This window comes from Cryptomeria japonica, chromosome 10, assembly GCF_030272615.1.
Source record: "Cryptomeria japonica chromosome 10, Sugi_1.0, whole genome shotgun sequence".
NCBI lineage: Eukaryota > Viridiplantae > Streptophyta > Pinopsida > Cupressales > Cupressaceae > Cryptomeria > Cryptomeria japonica.
Genome location: NC_081414.1, coordinates 742,873,147 through 742,889,932, shown reverse-complemented (window position 1 = coordinate 742,889,932; position 16,786 = coordinate 742,873,147).

The window sequence follows — 16,786 nt, the reverse complement described above, 5'->3', positions numbered from 1 at the left end:
AAGAATATTGGAATGAAGGCTTTCTTGTGGTATATTTTATATCAAAAAATGACAAAATCACAAAAAAGTACATCACATAAATTAATAGTATGTGGAATAATCTAAAGTATGGATCTGATAGTCAGTCGCCACCACTTTTCAAATTGAGAAATAGGGTCATTATTCACATGTTGTATTTCAAAATATAGAGGATAGACATATTTCTAGAGATAAGGTTTTAGGAAGTGTTGTTTCCTTCCTTGCAGAGGTTTTAAAATCAAGTGCATAGAAGGTGCAACTGAATTCTAGCACAAGGAGATATGACTAAAGGTTTGTAGATGCCATGAAGTAAAGTAGATTGATGGCTTACCTTATAACTGGAGGGATTTTAAAATAGCCATATAAAACCAAAGGGATTTTAAAAGGATTGAGTTCAACTACAGGCTTCACCTGCAATTGCAAATAATTCTAATCTCTTTGGCAATCGTCATTTCCCCCTTATAATGGGTAGAATGTAGAGAGAAAGTTGGGTGAAGACATTGGAGATGTGGTTTTATATTCAAGAATCCTTGCTTGATCAAAACTCTCAATGGTCTCCCCTATGAGGAAATGCAATGAGAATCTTGTATCTCAGTATCCTCTACATCAATAACCACCAATGTGTGATAGTGGCATGGCTCATCAGGTAGTTTGCATTCATGGAAGCTTTATGTGTCTCGACACCAAAGCTTTCATGTATACTGGCATGATATTTTTATGACATCCTATACATGCAATACATATTACACATTCTTATAAATAGTTGGTAGCTTGTTGCATTCCTTATGATTATAAAAAGAATACCAAGGTTGTAAAGAAGGATTCTAAAATTTTCTTATGCCTATTTGTCTAGGGTGGTTTCATGGTGAAATAAATTAGAATTTATACTTTCTCTTAGTAGTTTTTCAATTACTTAATGAATAGACTACTATATTGTTTCTAAGATTGTCTTCATTTGTACTTTCACATGTTACATGAATGATGAATCATAATATTAAGGATATTTTGTTTTGTCTATAGTTTGCAAAAGGCAACTTATGGTAAGTGTACATTTAATGACATTTATAATGAAGCTAATGGAATGCCTTTAAATTTAGAATTGGGGTATTACCATATTTCCACATTACATGTTTGAGCTAGAAAAGGAGAGGTGGGAGTGATAGACACGTCAATTATGCTTAGGGAAATGAAACAAAAGACAATGTTTGTAGGTGAAATCATTGCTAAATAGTTAGGAGGGGTCTTGGTGAATGACCACATGTGCATAGTGTATGTGGTCAAGATAGTGTTGGGGTTGGATTTTCTAATGCCATATCACAAACATAGGGTCAGTTCAAACATTTCAACCTTTTTTCTTGCCATGGTCTTATATATGAGGGTTTCCAAGGAGTGGGCCAAAAAACTCACCCACATGTTGTTCGAGCATGCATATTTATGCAACATTGATGCAGTATTCGATAATATGGATGAGAACCTCCTCATTCCTCTCCTGCAAGAATATTACATTGGGGTAAGGAGTTTCTAAATTTCAAATTGTGCAAACAGAAGATGCATAATTTTTACAGGGGTAGAGGAGTGATATACTATGTAGTATCAATTTCCTCCTATATGTAGCCAAAATCAAGGAACCTGAGGAGGACCATTGGCATTACGACTACCTGACCACTAAAGGGTTACTAGATGAAGCTGAAAATAATATGGTGGATGTGGTTAAGATTGTAGGGGCATTGTAGTTGAGGAACAGAGAGGAATGGATTAAGGATGACAAACACAGTGTGGAGGAAATTGTAGTAGGAAAAGCTCATACTAACTGCGGATAGGAATGCCCGCTCATCTCACAAGACAAGAAAGTCAGGTAGGAGAGAATGAAGAAGGAACATGAAGTGGAAAGATGAGCTTGAAATGTCTCCTTGTCCTGAAGTATGGTGCAGCTACTTTGTTTTATTTTGAATTTTGTATTGTGGGTTATGGGTTTTTAAGTTTTTTTGTTAAGTACTTGAGCCATATTCTTATGTCACTATTGAACATTCAATTGGAAAATATTTTTGGCTACAAGACAAATACTTCTATATCTTTTGTTTTAATGTTATCTTAATATAATGGGTTCTGCTCCTACCCATCCATTAACCTATCATATGCAATTTATTTAATGATAATATCATTTCTAGAAAAAAAATTTCTGGTTTGCTTCATTTTGGAAGTTGGTGAAGCTGTATTTTTATGAGATGGATTTCAATTTTGGTTTTGTTATTAGCTTTTGCCCTAATGCATTGTCAAATTGATACAGGTTATAACTAAGGTTTAAAAATAGAACTTAAAATGATTCACTCTAAAACTTTGTTATTATAGATGATCAATTAGGTTGATAGGCTCATGAAATTCAAATACACAAAGAAAACAATTATTAATATAACAAATACAACTATAGCTCGCACGGAAGACCCTAGAGCATAAACCTTTACAATTGTAAATTCAAATTACAGGCATGTGTACTGGTTTAATGTCTTTAATTTTTTTTAATTTTTTTTTCATTGTTTATATAAAACTTTGGCACTATGAAGTTAGCTTTATTGAGCAATTCTGGCTAACTCTACAATCATGCAAATATCTTGGCCATTGATCTTAAAAAAGGTAACCACACATTGTCACACTTAGGAGATGAACAAGTTGGACCAATTTCCTAGCCATGTTATGTGGCTTTTCACATGTCATTCGTTTAATATTCAAGTTTATGTCATCACTACTGGTAGGGCCCGTGTAGGCATAGTTGTAGAGTTAGTTTTGGCAACTAGCTTTGATTACTCTTGGAACTTTGCAATGATTTGGACCATCAAATAAATCGGAGGTGACCATTCAATAATATTATTTACGAGGAAGATATTTTGGGCCAACACTTTCCATTGTGTCCTTTGACCTCTAGCATGAAGAATCTTATTGGTCAACTTAATAAGAGTCTGACGTCAACAATGCCCATGTGCTATGTGTGTAGGTGGTGTTGTAGAGCTAAGGTGAATGAGCATATTGATCTAACTACACAGTCGCATAGTGATCTATTTATAATATTTCTACTTTTGAATATTTTTAATATTTTTAATAAATAATTTTTAATTTATTTGTCATAATAATATTTTAAATTTAATTTTTAGCAATAGTTGTCTAGTGTTGTGGTGTAATATTTAAAATTTAATATATTATTTATATTTTAATAGTAATTTATAAAAAATAAATAAATAATACCACTGAGGACATCAAGTTATATCAATTTTTTATTGTAAATTCACTTACATTTGTTTTAGAAATTAAAAGAATTTTTTTGTTTGCTCTATAATAATATATTATTTTATTCATATTGAAAGAGAAATATATGTCAAAAGAAGTTAGCTTTCCAGAAGAGACCAAAAGAGTCCCAAAAACACCCAAAAACTAAACCAAACATCCACCTAGTAACCACAGTACCGCTACATATGAAAACACCTTATCTGCCATTATCGAGATTTTGCAAAAAAATTGCTCATTCTATGCATGTATTCTATTAATATTTAAATAATTAGATTACAAAAACTATAGTATATCCACCCTATTCATCCAAAAAAACCACCTACCAAATCTAACTTTGAAACCAACACCAAAAGACCTCCCATATGACAGATGCCAAAAGCAAGAGAACAACAACCAAAGCATGTATTCAGGTCGATGATAGTCAACATACATACATACATTAAGCTACAAAATCATAGACTTAAACTGAGATGATTGGCAAAATAGAGAGACACAACATATCACTATGCAATTAGTTGTTTTGAGCAGACTCATCTTGAAACTTCAACAAAGCCATCACTTCATCCTAAACCCTAAACCCTAAACCCTAAACACATAGTACCTCTTCCACGCATATCACTACTACCCATAGTACCTCTTCCATGTGCATCAACTCTCCAAACATTTTCAAAGCATCGCAATCACATCTAGGTAGAGCCCTAAATATTTCTTTCAATTCATCGTCTTGCCATCATACAAACGGTATGGGATTCACTGCCACATTCAAACCTTTAGAGACATCAATCCCCACTCCTAAGATGACCCATTCAAATATAGATTCCATGCCTTTCAAATAATCTTTATCAATTAAATCTGGTAGCACCTGCTTCACCTTATCCACTAAGTCCTCAAATTCTAATCCCCATGTTGCAATTAGGGAATAAATCTCCATATTTGTGTGATACCGATGACCCACATGTGCAATTTACTCTCCCATGATTAGCTTCACCGCCTCCATTAGTCTCTCATCCTTGAAAAGAAATAGACCTTACAATTGTTTGTTTGTGATTTTTCCCACATAAGGCACTAGCTTCCTCTCTATTTTAAAAGTAAAACTTTCCTCCATTACACTAGTCACTATAGTGGCACCGCCTTTCACTACTTACCTTTCAAGAAATATAACTCAACCTCTGCTCAAGTTGTAGAAAGGCAAATGGGTAATGTGAGGCTGACAAAGAAAAATATAACCATCAATCCAAATTCATTACATCCAAGTTTCAAATGCCATCATCCTTCTCTGTCAGCAGCTACCAAGTTCATTAATGTGTTTTCATTACTTTGCCCTAAAATATGTTCGCTTGATACGACATTAACTCCACCACCACTATACACTGATTAGTTTGGCCAACTCCCATCACTTTGTACTTGCATAAATCTAGGAGTTGTCATAAAATCATTCTCCACCACCATGTCATGCACTAACATACTATGAAAATATTCATCCTAATATTCTTGTGTCTCGAAAAGATGTAGCCCAATTGGACAACACATTAGCCACTTTGTTCTGATTTTTTCGCACATAGGAAACTTTAAAGACTGAAAAAAAGTTTAAATCATGTTTAATTTTTTGAACAAATTTGTTTAAATACAACTCTTGAGCTTCTCCTTTGATAATTGAATTTACGATAATAAGGGAGTCACCTTCCAAATGGAAACTTTTTAATCCAGATTTTAAGCACCATTCAACTGCCAATAGTGCTACCTAAATCTATGCTTCATTATTAGTCCCTTTCTATAGCTCGTTTGCTCCCCAGGAAATTATATTACCATGACAATTCCTAAACACCATCCCAACACCTGAATCTCTTGGGTTAGCCATTGACACACCGTCAAAATTTTCCTTTATCCCTCCTTTCCATGGTGGTTCACATTGATGTTTGAATTGTGCTTGTGCATTTAGGAATGACAAATAATCACGTCTAAGCCCATGAATAGGCCTAAAAATTTATTCATTACTTAGATTTAAATATTAGATTAATCTATTCACTTGTTTATAAACTAAATTAAAATTTATGTTTAATTTAAATTTTACTCTCAGCAAGGAGCAAGTGCTAGTTAATTATAAGTCTATAATTAATTAATCAACCAATTTAATGATAGTTGGATGATCACGGATCAACAACATAAGTTAAATTTCAGTCCAAAGTTCTGAAGGAAAAAGGAACTTTTTAAAAAATTCTATGGAATATAGACACGTGTGAGCATTGTCTAATTAACTTTTATAAACCGTATATTTAATTAAGTTTAAGTCTATACTTAATTAGTTTTAATCAATTTATTGACCACTGAATGATCACAAATCAATGACATAAGGTCTATTTCAGCCTAAAGTTATGAAGGACACAAGTTTCTTCAAAAATTCATCACAATAGAGACACGTGTTAGCACTGTAAGAAATGAAAGTTATTAATAAATGAATGTTTTTTATGTTTTTAATAAAATAAAGAAAGAAAAAGAAACAAATTCTAACCATGGTTTTGTCATTCGAGGAAGCTCTACATCTCTTGAAATTAAGGGAGATTGGACTTTGGAGTAACCATTTAACCAAGGAGATTCAAAAATTAGAATCGATATTTGGGGACGCAACAAAGTTTTTCCATACCAGTTTGTTTCTTTATCATTTCAAATTAAATTTTTTGGGTAAGTTCCCGAGAGAAATACAAAATACCTAGTATTGGCCATTTGGTGTAATTAGTTACGTGTTGCATTGATGTTTTTTCATTGATGCCAACACTAGCTATTTGGATTCTTTACCCACACCCTTCTGGTCCCGATAGGTTGAGTGTTTTCTGGTTAAATTCGATCAGACATGATCCAGTAGTCTTTGATATAATCTGGTGATGGAATCAGCTTGTTCATGATACTTATACTCATATTTGGTCAGTTGGTTTTGGTCTGGAGATCGGATGCTATCCTTCCTACTTAGAAGATTGGTTTATGGTTCTGGCAAGGGTTTCACCGGTAGAGCTTTCAGTGGGGATCTTTGATGAATTGCATAAGTGGTGTTGGTGCAGCTTCTAGTGGAGTTTTAGGATACTATTGGTGATCATGTTCAAGACTTGGTGGATGGAGATCATTGTTGTTGTGTGTTGACCTATACTTGGTCTTGATTGATCTAGGTTATAGACCTACTTTAATATAACGTATGGATAGGACCTATTAATGTATTTACAAGATGTCTTATGTGTTGATATTATTTGTTTGGTCTAAGGCAGACATGGTTTGTACTTATATAATTGGTTTACTATCTGGTGGCCAGCCTGATCATTTATGGTTGAGGGTTTGTATATCTAGATGTAATATCTCATTGTCGATCATCATGGTTATTGTTAGAGTTCATGGTAAATGAATGTAATGTATGAATAATGTAATTTCATTCAGCAAGAGGAGTTGGTGGATCATTGGAGATTGAATTGGGTTTATGTAGGAGGATTTAGTCCTCCGGTATTGAGCTTAACCATAATTGTACTAAGGCATAAGAGATGCTATCTTTTGCAGTTCAACACTTCTTCGGATTGTATTATGGATTTATATGTAGTGAGTGTGGCTCCTTTTGTAATGAGAAGTTCTCTCTAGGTTGTTGGCCTTCCTGCAAGTCCAGGCCCCTCAATTGTAATTCACATACTTACCACAGAAGTATTATCTGACTGTGGGTAGGCTTCCCACTGTGGTTTTTCCTTTTACCAAGTTTTCCATGTACAAATCTTGGTGTCATGTGGATGGTATTTATTCTGTGATTATTGTTTATGCTTAATTGGTTTATCTTCTATTCTGGTATTAATGTTTTGGGTTTCGGTATTAAAGTTGAAATTGCTAATGGTTCTGGTAATATGTGACAATTGATTCAGTCCCCCACTCTCTTAGTTGTAACTAGATTATTTGAACTGTCTAACAACTGGTATCACACATTTGGTCCTCTCTACAGAAAACTTAACCACTTGAGGGAGATCCTATGGTGACCAACAGTTCAAGTTCATCCAATTCTTCTAGAGCTATCTTTTGAAGGGATAGTCTGAGGCTTGATGGAATAAATTACACAGTATGAAAGATTCAGATGGAGACTCATCTGAGATGTCTTGGAAAAGAAATTTAGGAGATCACATAGAATGGTGTCACACCCTATAATCTGGGATTTGGCAATCCTCGTCTAGAAAACTTGGACAAGGAGATTGAGAATAATTGTAGAGAAATAAAATCCCTCTTATGTGCACTTTCTAATCAAAAAATAATGAGAATAACTAACAAATCATCTGGAAAGGCTATATGGGATAAGTTGGAGACTCTTAAGGAAGGTGACGCTACAGTGAAAATTGCTAAACTTGATGGTTACTAGATGAGATATGAAAACCTGAAGATGGAAGAAGATGAAAGGATTACTTCATTCATGGAAAGGGTAAATGATATTGTTATGGAAATTCAATGTTGTGGTGGAACTCTGAGCAAAGATGACATTGTTTCTAAACTCCAGAGAGCCCTATTACCAGTTTACAAAATGGAGGCCACTTCTATAAATGAGTTGAGAACAATGGCTAAAACATTTTTCAATGAAGATACTTTTGTTGGGAAACTATCTACTTTTGAACTTGAAGAATTTGGACCCTTCGGAGCTGTGAAGTCTGAACTTGCTTTTCATGCATTTACATCTACAACTGGTAAGCAAGACTAGAAAGCTTTGTATGCAAAGGAATTGGAATATATGAAGAGAGAAGATGATGAGTTTGAGAAACTTGAAGCACTATTTGCTAGAAGAGTACCTAAAAGAATGGTAGGACGTAAGTATGAAGGAAAAGTACCTTTTAAATTTTTTGCATGTAGTAAGATTGGTCATTTTGCATCTAGATGTCCTAAAAGGAATTCAAGATTTGAAGAAAGAGTTAGAAGATCATTTAAGCCTAATCCTGGATATCAGTTTAAGTATAAATACAAGAAAAACAAAGACAAATAATGCTACATAGCGGATGAGGAAGGCATTAGTGATTCTGATGATGAATCGATAGAAGACTCTGCTAGTGGATCGGGAAATGGGAAGGAATGTGTATTCCTGGCTATCAAGGAAGATGATCTGGCACTAGAAGAGAATGTACTTGAAGAGAAGGCACTTGCTGCTAAAATTGAAGACAAGGATGAATGGGTAATTGACAGTGGTTGTTCACATCATATGAATGGAGATAAAGGGAACTTTTTGTCTTTGTAATAATTTGATTGTGGTCTAGTTAGATTTTGAGATGACAAGGCATGTATGATCAAAGGAAAAGGAACTATATCAATGGATGGTAAGAACAATACTGACAATGTTTATTATGTTGAAGGTTTGAGGCATAATATTTTGACTGTAAGTGAATTAGTAGATAAGGGATTTCAATTAGAGTTCAAGGATGGGAAAGGCAGAATCCTTAATAGATTTGGCTTGGAAATTGCAACCGGTACATAGACAAAAGGTAATATATTTTATTTGAACTCCGGTGAGAAGACATGTTTGATTACACAAATTGATGAGAGTTGGCTATGGCATAAAAGGTTGTGTCATGTGAATTTTGATTGCATTGTGAAGATCAGTTCAACTAAGGCAGTTAGGGATATACCGAAGATTATGAAGCCCTATAATCTGGTATGTAAATAATGTCAAATGGGTAAATAGGGCAGAACCTCTTTTAGGAGTATACAAGATAAATCAAATGATGTTCTTGATCTTATTCATACTGAATTGTGTGGCCCTACTAGAGTTTAAAGTTTTCAAGTTGATATATAGTTCATGTTAATCATTGATGATTATTCTATAATGATATGGGTTACTTTTCTGAGAGAAAAATCTGAATCATTTGGAAAGTTTAAAATCTTTAAGGCTAAAGTGGAAACTGAGACAGGATTGAATATTAAATGTTTGAGATCAGATCATGGTGGAGAATTCACATGCAGTGAGTTTAACAACTTTTGTGACAAGCATGGTATAAGAAGACAATTTTCTACTCCCCAGACACCTCAAGAGAACAAAACTATCTTGGATGTTGGTAGAACAATGATGATGGAAGCTAGTCTACCTCATATCTACTGGAGAGAAGTAGTGAGCACATCAATTTATATGTTCAATAGAGTACATATCAAAGGAGAAACTAGTAAGACACCTTATGAATTATGGTTTGACAATACACCTACAGTTATGTATTTTAGAATTTTTGGTAGTAAATGTTATACCAGGAGAAATGACATTATTAGGAAATTTGATCCTAGATATGATGAAGGAATATTTCTTGGTTATTATAATGAAAGAAAAGCATATAAATGTTATAACAAGAGATTGCAAAGAATTGTGGAGAGGGATAATGTAAAAGTAGATGAGCTAAACAAAAGTCAAATCAGAGTTTATGAGAAGGAACTGGCAGTGAAAATGATTATATTTGAACTGGTACCACCTTTACTAGAACAGAGAGTTGTACCATTTACTCTGATAGTATCAGAGAATTCTATAGTAATTGAAGAACAGGGAAGAGGAATAGAAAGTCAGAAGACTCCTAGGTATGTAAAATTGAATCATTAAGAAGATCAAATCATTGGGGATAAGAGAAATGCAGTGATGACAAGAAGAAGAATGGAAACTAATGAGGCATATTTAATTTCACAAGTTGAACAAGTATCAGTAATTGAGGTATGCAAAGATGAATATTGGTTGAAAGCTTTGAAAGAAGAATTGGATTAGATTGAGAAAAATAACACATGAACCTTGGTTCCCCGGCCTAAAAATAAAAATGTTATTGGAACTAAATGGGTTCTTAGGAATAAATTGAATGAGGATGGTCAAGTTATAAGGAATAAGGCTAGATAGGTTTGTAAAGGATATTCTTAGGAGGAAGGAATTGATTATTGAGAGACTTTTGCACCTGTAGCTAGGATTGAAGCTCTAAGATTATTTCTTGCCTATGCTGCTTATAAAAACTACAAGGTTTATCAGATGGATGCTAAATGTGCATTTTTTATCTTGATGAGGAATTTTATATTGAGCAACCTAATGGTTTTCCACTATTAGATGATACAGTTATGGTTTGCAGGTTAAGGAAAGCTTTATATGGATTGGAACAAGCACCTAGAGCTTGGTATGCAAGTTTGGATAAATATATTTTGAAGCTTATTTTTACCAAGGGAAGTGGTGACAGTAATTTATATTATAAGATCACTAATGATGATATGCTGATTATTGAAGTATTTGTTGATGACATTATTTTTGGAGGTGAAGATAAGTTATGCATAGAATTTTCTAAGAATATGGAGAAAGAATTTGAGATGTCTATGATTGGTGACATGAAATTTTTCTTAGGTTTACAGAGTACTCAGACTGACAAAGGTATTTTGATCTATCAAACTAAATGTGTTAAGGAATTGTTGAAGAAATTTGGTATGGGAGATTCTAAACTGGTAAGTACTCCTATGGTTACAAGTGAGAAATTGACAAGAAAAGATGTTTCTACACTGATAAATCCTACAAGATACAAATCTATGATTGGAGGTCCACTTTATTTGACTCGGACTAGGGCTGACATTATGAATGACGTTTATATTGTCTCAAGATTTCAGAGTGATCCTAGAGAAAATCATGAGATGGCGGTGAAAAAGATTTTTAGATACTTGCAAGGTACATCAGAATATGGTTTGTGGTACCCTAAGGATGATAAATTTACTTTATGTGCATATACAGATGCTGATTAGGTTGGAGATGTTGATGATCAGAAAAGTACTTCTGGTGGAGATTTCTTTTTTAGAAAGAAGTTGGTTTCATGGATCAACAATAAATAGTCATTTAATTCTTTATCTACTACTAAAGCTAAGTATGTTGTTGCTACTACTAACTATACATAATTTTTATGGATGAAGCAAATGTTGAAGGATATAAAGGTGGATTGTGATGCACCATTAGTTATTCACTGTGATAACTTTGCTTCTATTGATATATCAAAGAATCTAGTATTTCATTCTAAAACAAAACACATATCTATCAAGTATAACTTTTTGAAGGAGAAGGCGGAAGCAAATGAAGTTAGACTGGCTTATGTGAACACTAAAGACAAGATTGTAGATATTTACAATAAAATGTTTTGTCCAAGGAATCATTTGAGTACTTGAGAGATAGATTTAGAGTTTGTGCCCCTCTTGTAGAGACTTGATTGATGTGGTTTGGCATCAATGAAACATGCATTATAAAGATATTATTTATTCCGACATTGATGTGGGATGCTACTTCTCATGGGGAGTAGTCATCTTGGTGATTCAGAGGCTTATATTTTTACTTTGATATTTCTGTCAGATTTCTGGCATTGATGTCAAAGGGGGAGTTATATTGATGTGAAAAATAAAAAGCAGGTGAAAAAGAAAAAGAGAAAGAAAGATAAATTCAGAGCTTTACAGAGATATTATTCATAAGGGGAGTTTGAGCTGTATGTGGGAGATTGTTGGCTATCTTCCATTGGGGAGACTTGTTTGGCATTTCTTGGTATCTACATGTTTTTCACATCTAGTGTTGCCATCAATGCCAAAGGGGGATATTGTTGGCCAATTGGTGGAATTGATTATGCATTGTATTGATGTTTTTCATTGATGTCAACACTAGTTGTTTGGATACTTTACCGACATACTTCTGGTCCCATTAGGTTGAGTTTTTTTTGGTTAACTTAGATTCGACATGATCCGGTAGGCTCCGGTATAGTCTGGTGATGGAATCAACTTGTTCATGAAACTTATACTCATATTTGGTTAGTTGGTATAGGCTCCTTTTGTGATGATCAGTGCACTCTAGGCTATTGACCTTCCTGCAAGTGTAGGCCCCTTAATTGTAATTCACATACTTACTGTAGAAGTATTATCTGACTATGGGTAGGATTCCCACCATTTTTTTTCCCTTTACTGGGTTTTCCACGTACAAATATTGGTGTCATGTTGATGGTATTTATTCTATGATTATTGTTTTTTCTTAACTGGTTTATCTGCTATTTCGGTATTAATGTTTTGGATTCTGGTATTAAAGTTTAAATTGCTAATGGTTCTGGTAATCTTTGACAACTGATTCACCCCCCCCTCTCAGTTGTCTTCCAGTTATTTGAACTATCTAACACCTAAATCCCACATTTTTTATTTTTTCAATCTTGCATTTTAGATTATGGAATTAGGGGCGACGGGGGAAAGCCAAAGGGATAAAAAAATAAACTATTCTCAATTCATTAAAATCCCAGGTTTCTGTGATGAATTCCATGATAGTTATGATCCTATAATTCATGGTAGGCTAACCACTATTCTTAGATTTTCTTGTTTGAATAAGTTCATATGGGGCATGCTCGGTAAGGCACAAAAAATTGTGTATAATAAAATATTAGGAAAATACATTAATTATATTGTAGCATGGGATGTTGGGTTGGGACGCATGATGCTACCTGAGGTTTTCCATTGGCCAAAAATTATCATAGTGTGTGCTGAAAATGATGATGAAAATAGACAAGCAATTATTTTTTTATTAAGGTAAAGAGTTTTAAAGGGGCTCCAAACCCAAAGTTTTACAACCAAAATAATAGTCACAAAACAGACTATAACCAACAACCCACCAACTAACAAAACAGGGGCCAAGCCCACAAGTCAAAAAACTACAAAAACCAATATAAACACAAAAATCGACAACAACACCCTACTTCAAAGAGTGCATCAATTCTGAGTTCTTCTAGATCATCTTTTGATTTATGTCTTCAAGCTCTTCCATAATGAACCTGGAGGTACCCTGCTCCTGATTCCTACTTCTGGTTCTAGTATACGGGCTAGTCATAATCTGAGAACTTGTTCCTTGCACAATTGAATTCTATAATTTATTCTTCTATTTAGTCTCCAATGGTAGGATTTTGGATAAAGGCCAAACTTTGTTATCAGAAATCATTGCATTTACCTTCTTGAGGCCTTTCATACTACTATTCATTTCTTCCTTACTGATGTCCGCTAAACTCATCAAGATCCCTTTTATTTCCTCTAATCTTGACTCCAGATAATGAATTATTCTCTCATGGTCAGTCTTCATAGTCTCCACATCTTTAGTTAATTTTTGTGTCATCTGGAGGAGCTTATTAATTTTATTTGGCTTAGGGTTATCAGTAAATGTATCATTTATACCCTTGATACTCTCTTTCGACATGTTAATTTCTTTACCAACCCAAAATAAATAGTTCCCTTGCCCACTAACATAATTTTTTATTAGCTTCCCCAACACCGAGTTGATAGTGTCCATCCATTGTTTTCCTTGGTCAACATCAATAGGGATGTCAAGCTTAATTTCCTATTCATTTCCCTTTTTGTCACCACACTTCCCTGACTTAGTCCTTTTTGGTTTTGGAGGGTTAGAATCCTGCAGTTTGTCGTCAAGAGTCTTATACTTACGAGTCACACATTTGGGGTGTTTGTTCCTCCTCATACTACTACCAGTCCCAGGGGTCATATGGGCAGGACCCTCCTCTTGAGTGGGATATTAGTCAAGGTCTTCCATAATCTTAATATCCCGCCAATCCATGGCCATACCACTCTCCTCTCCTTCAATTTTTATATCTGACACCACCTACACCTTAGGGTTGGTGGATGAAATGGGGGTTTTCTTAACCAAGGAAGGCTTAACTTGATTAGCCTTCTCAAAGTCAATGATAAGAATAATTAAACCTTGATGTAAAATAGGATTAACAGGATTCATGGCATGGTTAGCTAGAATTTTCTCAAGGGAAGAAAGAAAGTAAAAGAGAATATAAATCCTTTTACCATGCCTAAAATGGCTAAGAATCATGAAATGATAGGAATAAATAAAATCAAAGTGGTCATCAAGGGTAATGTACCTCATTATCACCTCTGCCATTACAACCCATAGGGTTTGCAAATATTTCCTGTTACACCCACCATCCACCATATTGCGAACCATGTCTCTTTCCCTTTGTTTGACAAAGAAGACGGAGATAGCCTCCTCCATCAACTTCCTCTCATGATAGAATTTCTTCCCTTCCATTTGCATGCCTATGATATTTGCAATGGAAGCCTCATCAATTTTGAACTTCACCAAGAACACAGTGAGAATGCCCTTTGATAGGGAGAATCCCAAAGGAGGACAAATTAAAGCTAAGTATAATCTTCTTGTTAAGAGACTGCTTCAAATGAGAGAGGAAAGGTTTTGGTTTTCTAGGTAAGGCCCACTTTCAATGTTCACAAGCTTCACTCAACCCAAAATTTCCTCCTTGAGTTCTTCCCATCATTTGTTCATACACTTTCTCAAACTCAAACTACCATGCTCCACTTACTCAACACTTACTCAAACCCTTACTATAGGTCTAAACCCCAAATATAGAAACTCTGGTCATACTGAAGTGTTGGGAGGTTTCCTTGAGTTTTTTCAGATGGTTTCTAATGTTTCTTCAAGACCATTCAACCATGCACAAATCGGGTTCATGCTTTTTGCAAAATAGGGCTAAAAGGGCTACTAATTGTGGAGGGCGAATTGTCACTTTTTTGCTTACCTAGCCCAATGATGGGAATTTGCACCAACAAAATTGCTTTGGATGATGTTTTAGATTTCTAAGCTCAAATATTTTTTAGGTCTTAGGCTCCATGAATCAGGTTTAGTGACTGTCCTCCATTTTAGGCTTAAATGTAGGGTTTAGTGAGGGTTTTCAAGCTTGCTTTATCAAATACACTTCTCCTTCATGAACCAAGGCCTAAAAATGACCATTGGGATCTTCCACACCTTGGATATCTTTATTCAAACACTTTCCACTAGTCATTTTGCCAAACACTTGGCATACTAGCTATAAAAGATGACAAAAACAGTTATTTTAACTATTTTTCTGACTTTTTATTGTTATTTCTGCACAATGGAAGGTTAGAAATTCTCAAATGCTTGCACCAAAACATATATAAACCTTTAATCAACAAGTTAACTCTGACTTGAACAATAATGGTGAAGAATTCATGCATAGAAGGTTTCAAAGACAATCTTGTGGCCAAAAACCGATATATTTCCCAAAACAGGGAGTTTGATGCCCTTTACAAATAGTGATACTTTATAATGCACAAATGGATAAACCAAGGTGATCCAATACCTTCAAAATGATTCTAGGATAAGTGCAGACCTCTTTCCATATTTTTTTCAATACTTGATACTTAGAATTCAAATTTTGAGCATAAAGGAAGAATACTAGCCGAGTTAGACAACTTACCTAATAAGTGCTCAAATTCACCTTTTCCATCACAACTGATAGAAAAAACTTAAAATACAATATGTGCAAAGGTCCAACCTAGTCTTGAAGGTTCATTTTGCTTGGTTACCCATGGAGACCAAGTGTGTCAACCCATTTTCTTCAAAACCCTAGTTCAGGGCAGCGACCTGGCAAAACTAAAAGATTTTTTTGATAAACCAAAACATAGTAAAACCCTAACATAAAGAATGAAAAACCTTCATAAAACCATGACACAAACTCCCATGAAATAACAGTACAAAAATATCGCTATGTACGGACCCTTACAGCAGATTAAGCTTAAAAAGCATGAAAAACAGTCATATTTCATTAATTTCCTCTCGCTAATACAAAGCCAACCTATTTACAATTTTTGAAGTGTCCTTATATAGGAAAAATTAAACCACTTCAACCATTATGGAATCCATAACCACCTTGTAGATTGATTTTACAACTTTTCTCACTTTTTGTCAAAATGTTGCTTGACAACATTAGCAATTTTTTAGTCTTAGTGCATTTTTGACCTACAAGACAAATATATTCCACGTAGTCATTTCATATGGTGTAAAATAAATAAATACACCTACTCCAATTCCTTTCTAGGCTTGTTACAAGGTTTTTAACACATTTTCACAAAATGCCATTTTTGGCTTACAAGGCACTATGGGCCAAAACTGGAAAGAAAAATTGTGAAACCTTTGGTAAACCACTCTAAGATAAACCTAAACCATAGTGAAACCTAAAACAAACACTTGGACTCTTACAATAGTTTTTTATTCAATTCATGATCCCATCAGGATCAAACAAGCCAGAATTATGAAGGTGCTCCTACACCATACTCCCCAAAATTGAAAAAGTTCCAAGTCCTCTTGGAAATGATACCTACAGATCATATAGGCTTCATCTTGACCTTTGTAATGTATTTGTCTTTGGCTTCATCATGCATGGCCAAATTAAAATCTCCTTCCTTCATCTTTACTCTAGGCCTTGCTGTAAAAATCAACATCCACCATAGCTGTAGCTGCTCACAAGGTGTAAAGGACACCATCAACTACCATTCCAGTAAAATATCAGTCCAAGAACAATGCCAGGAATAGATATGAGAGATCTCAATGAACTTCATCTCAAAGTGAGGAGAAGTTCTCATTTGTGGGGACCAATAGATGTGCTTGGTGTCATGCATTTTCCTCGTATAGAGCATTTCTCCCATAAAGGTCATG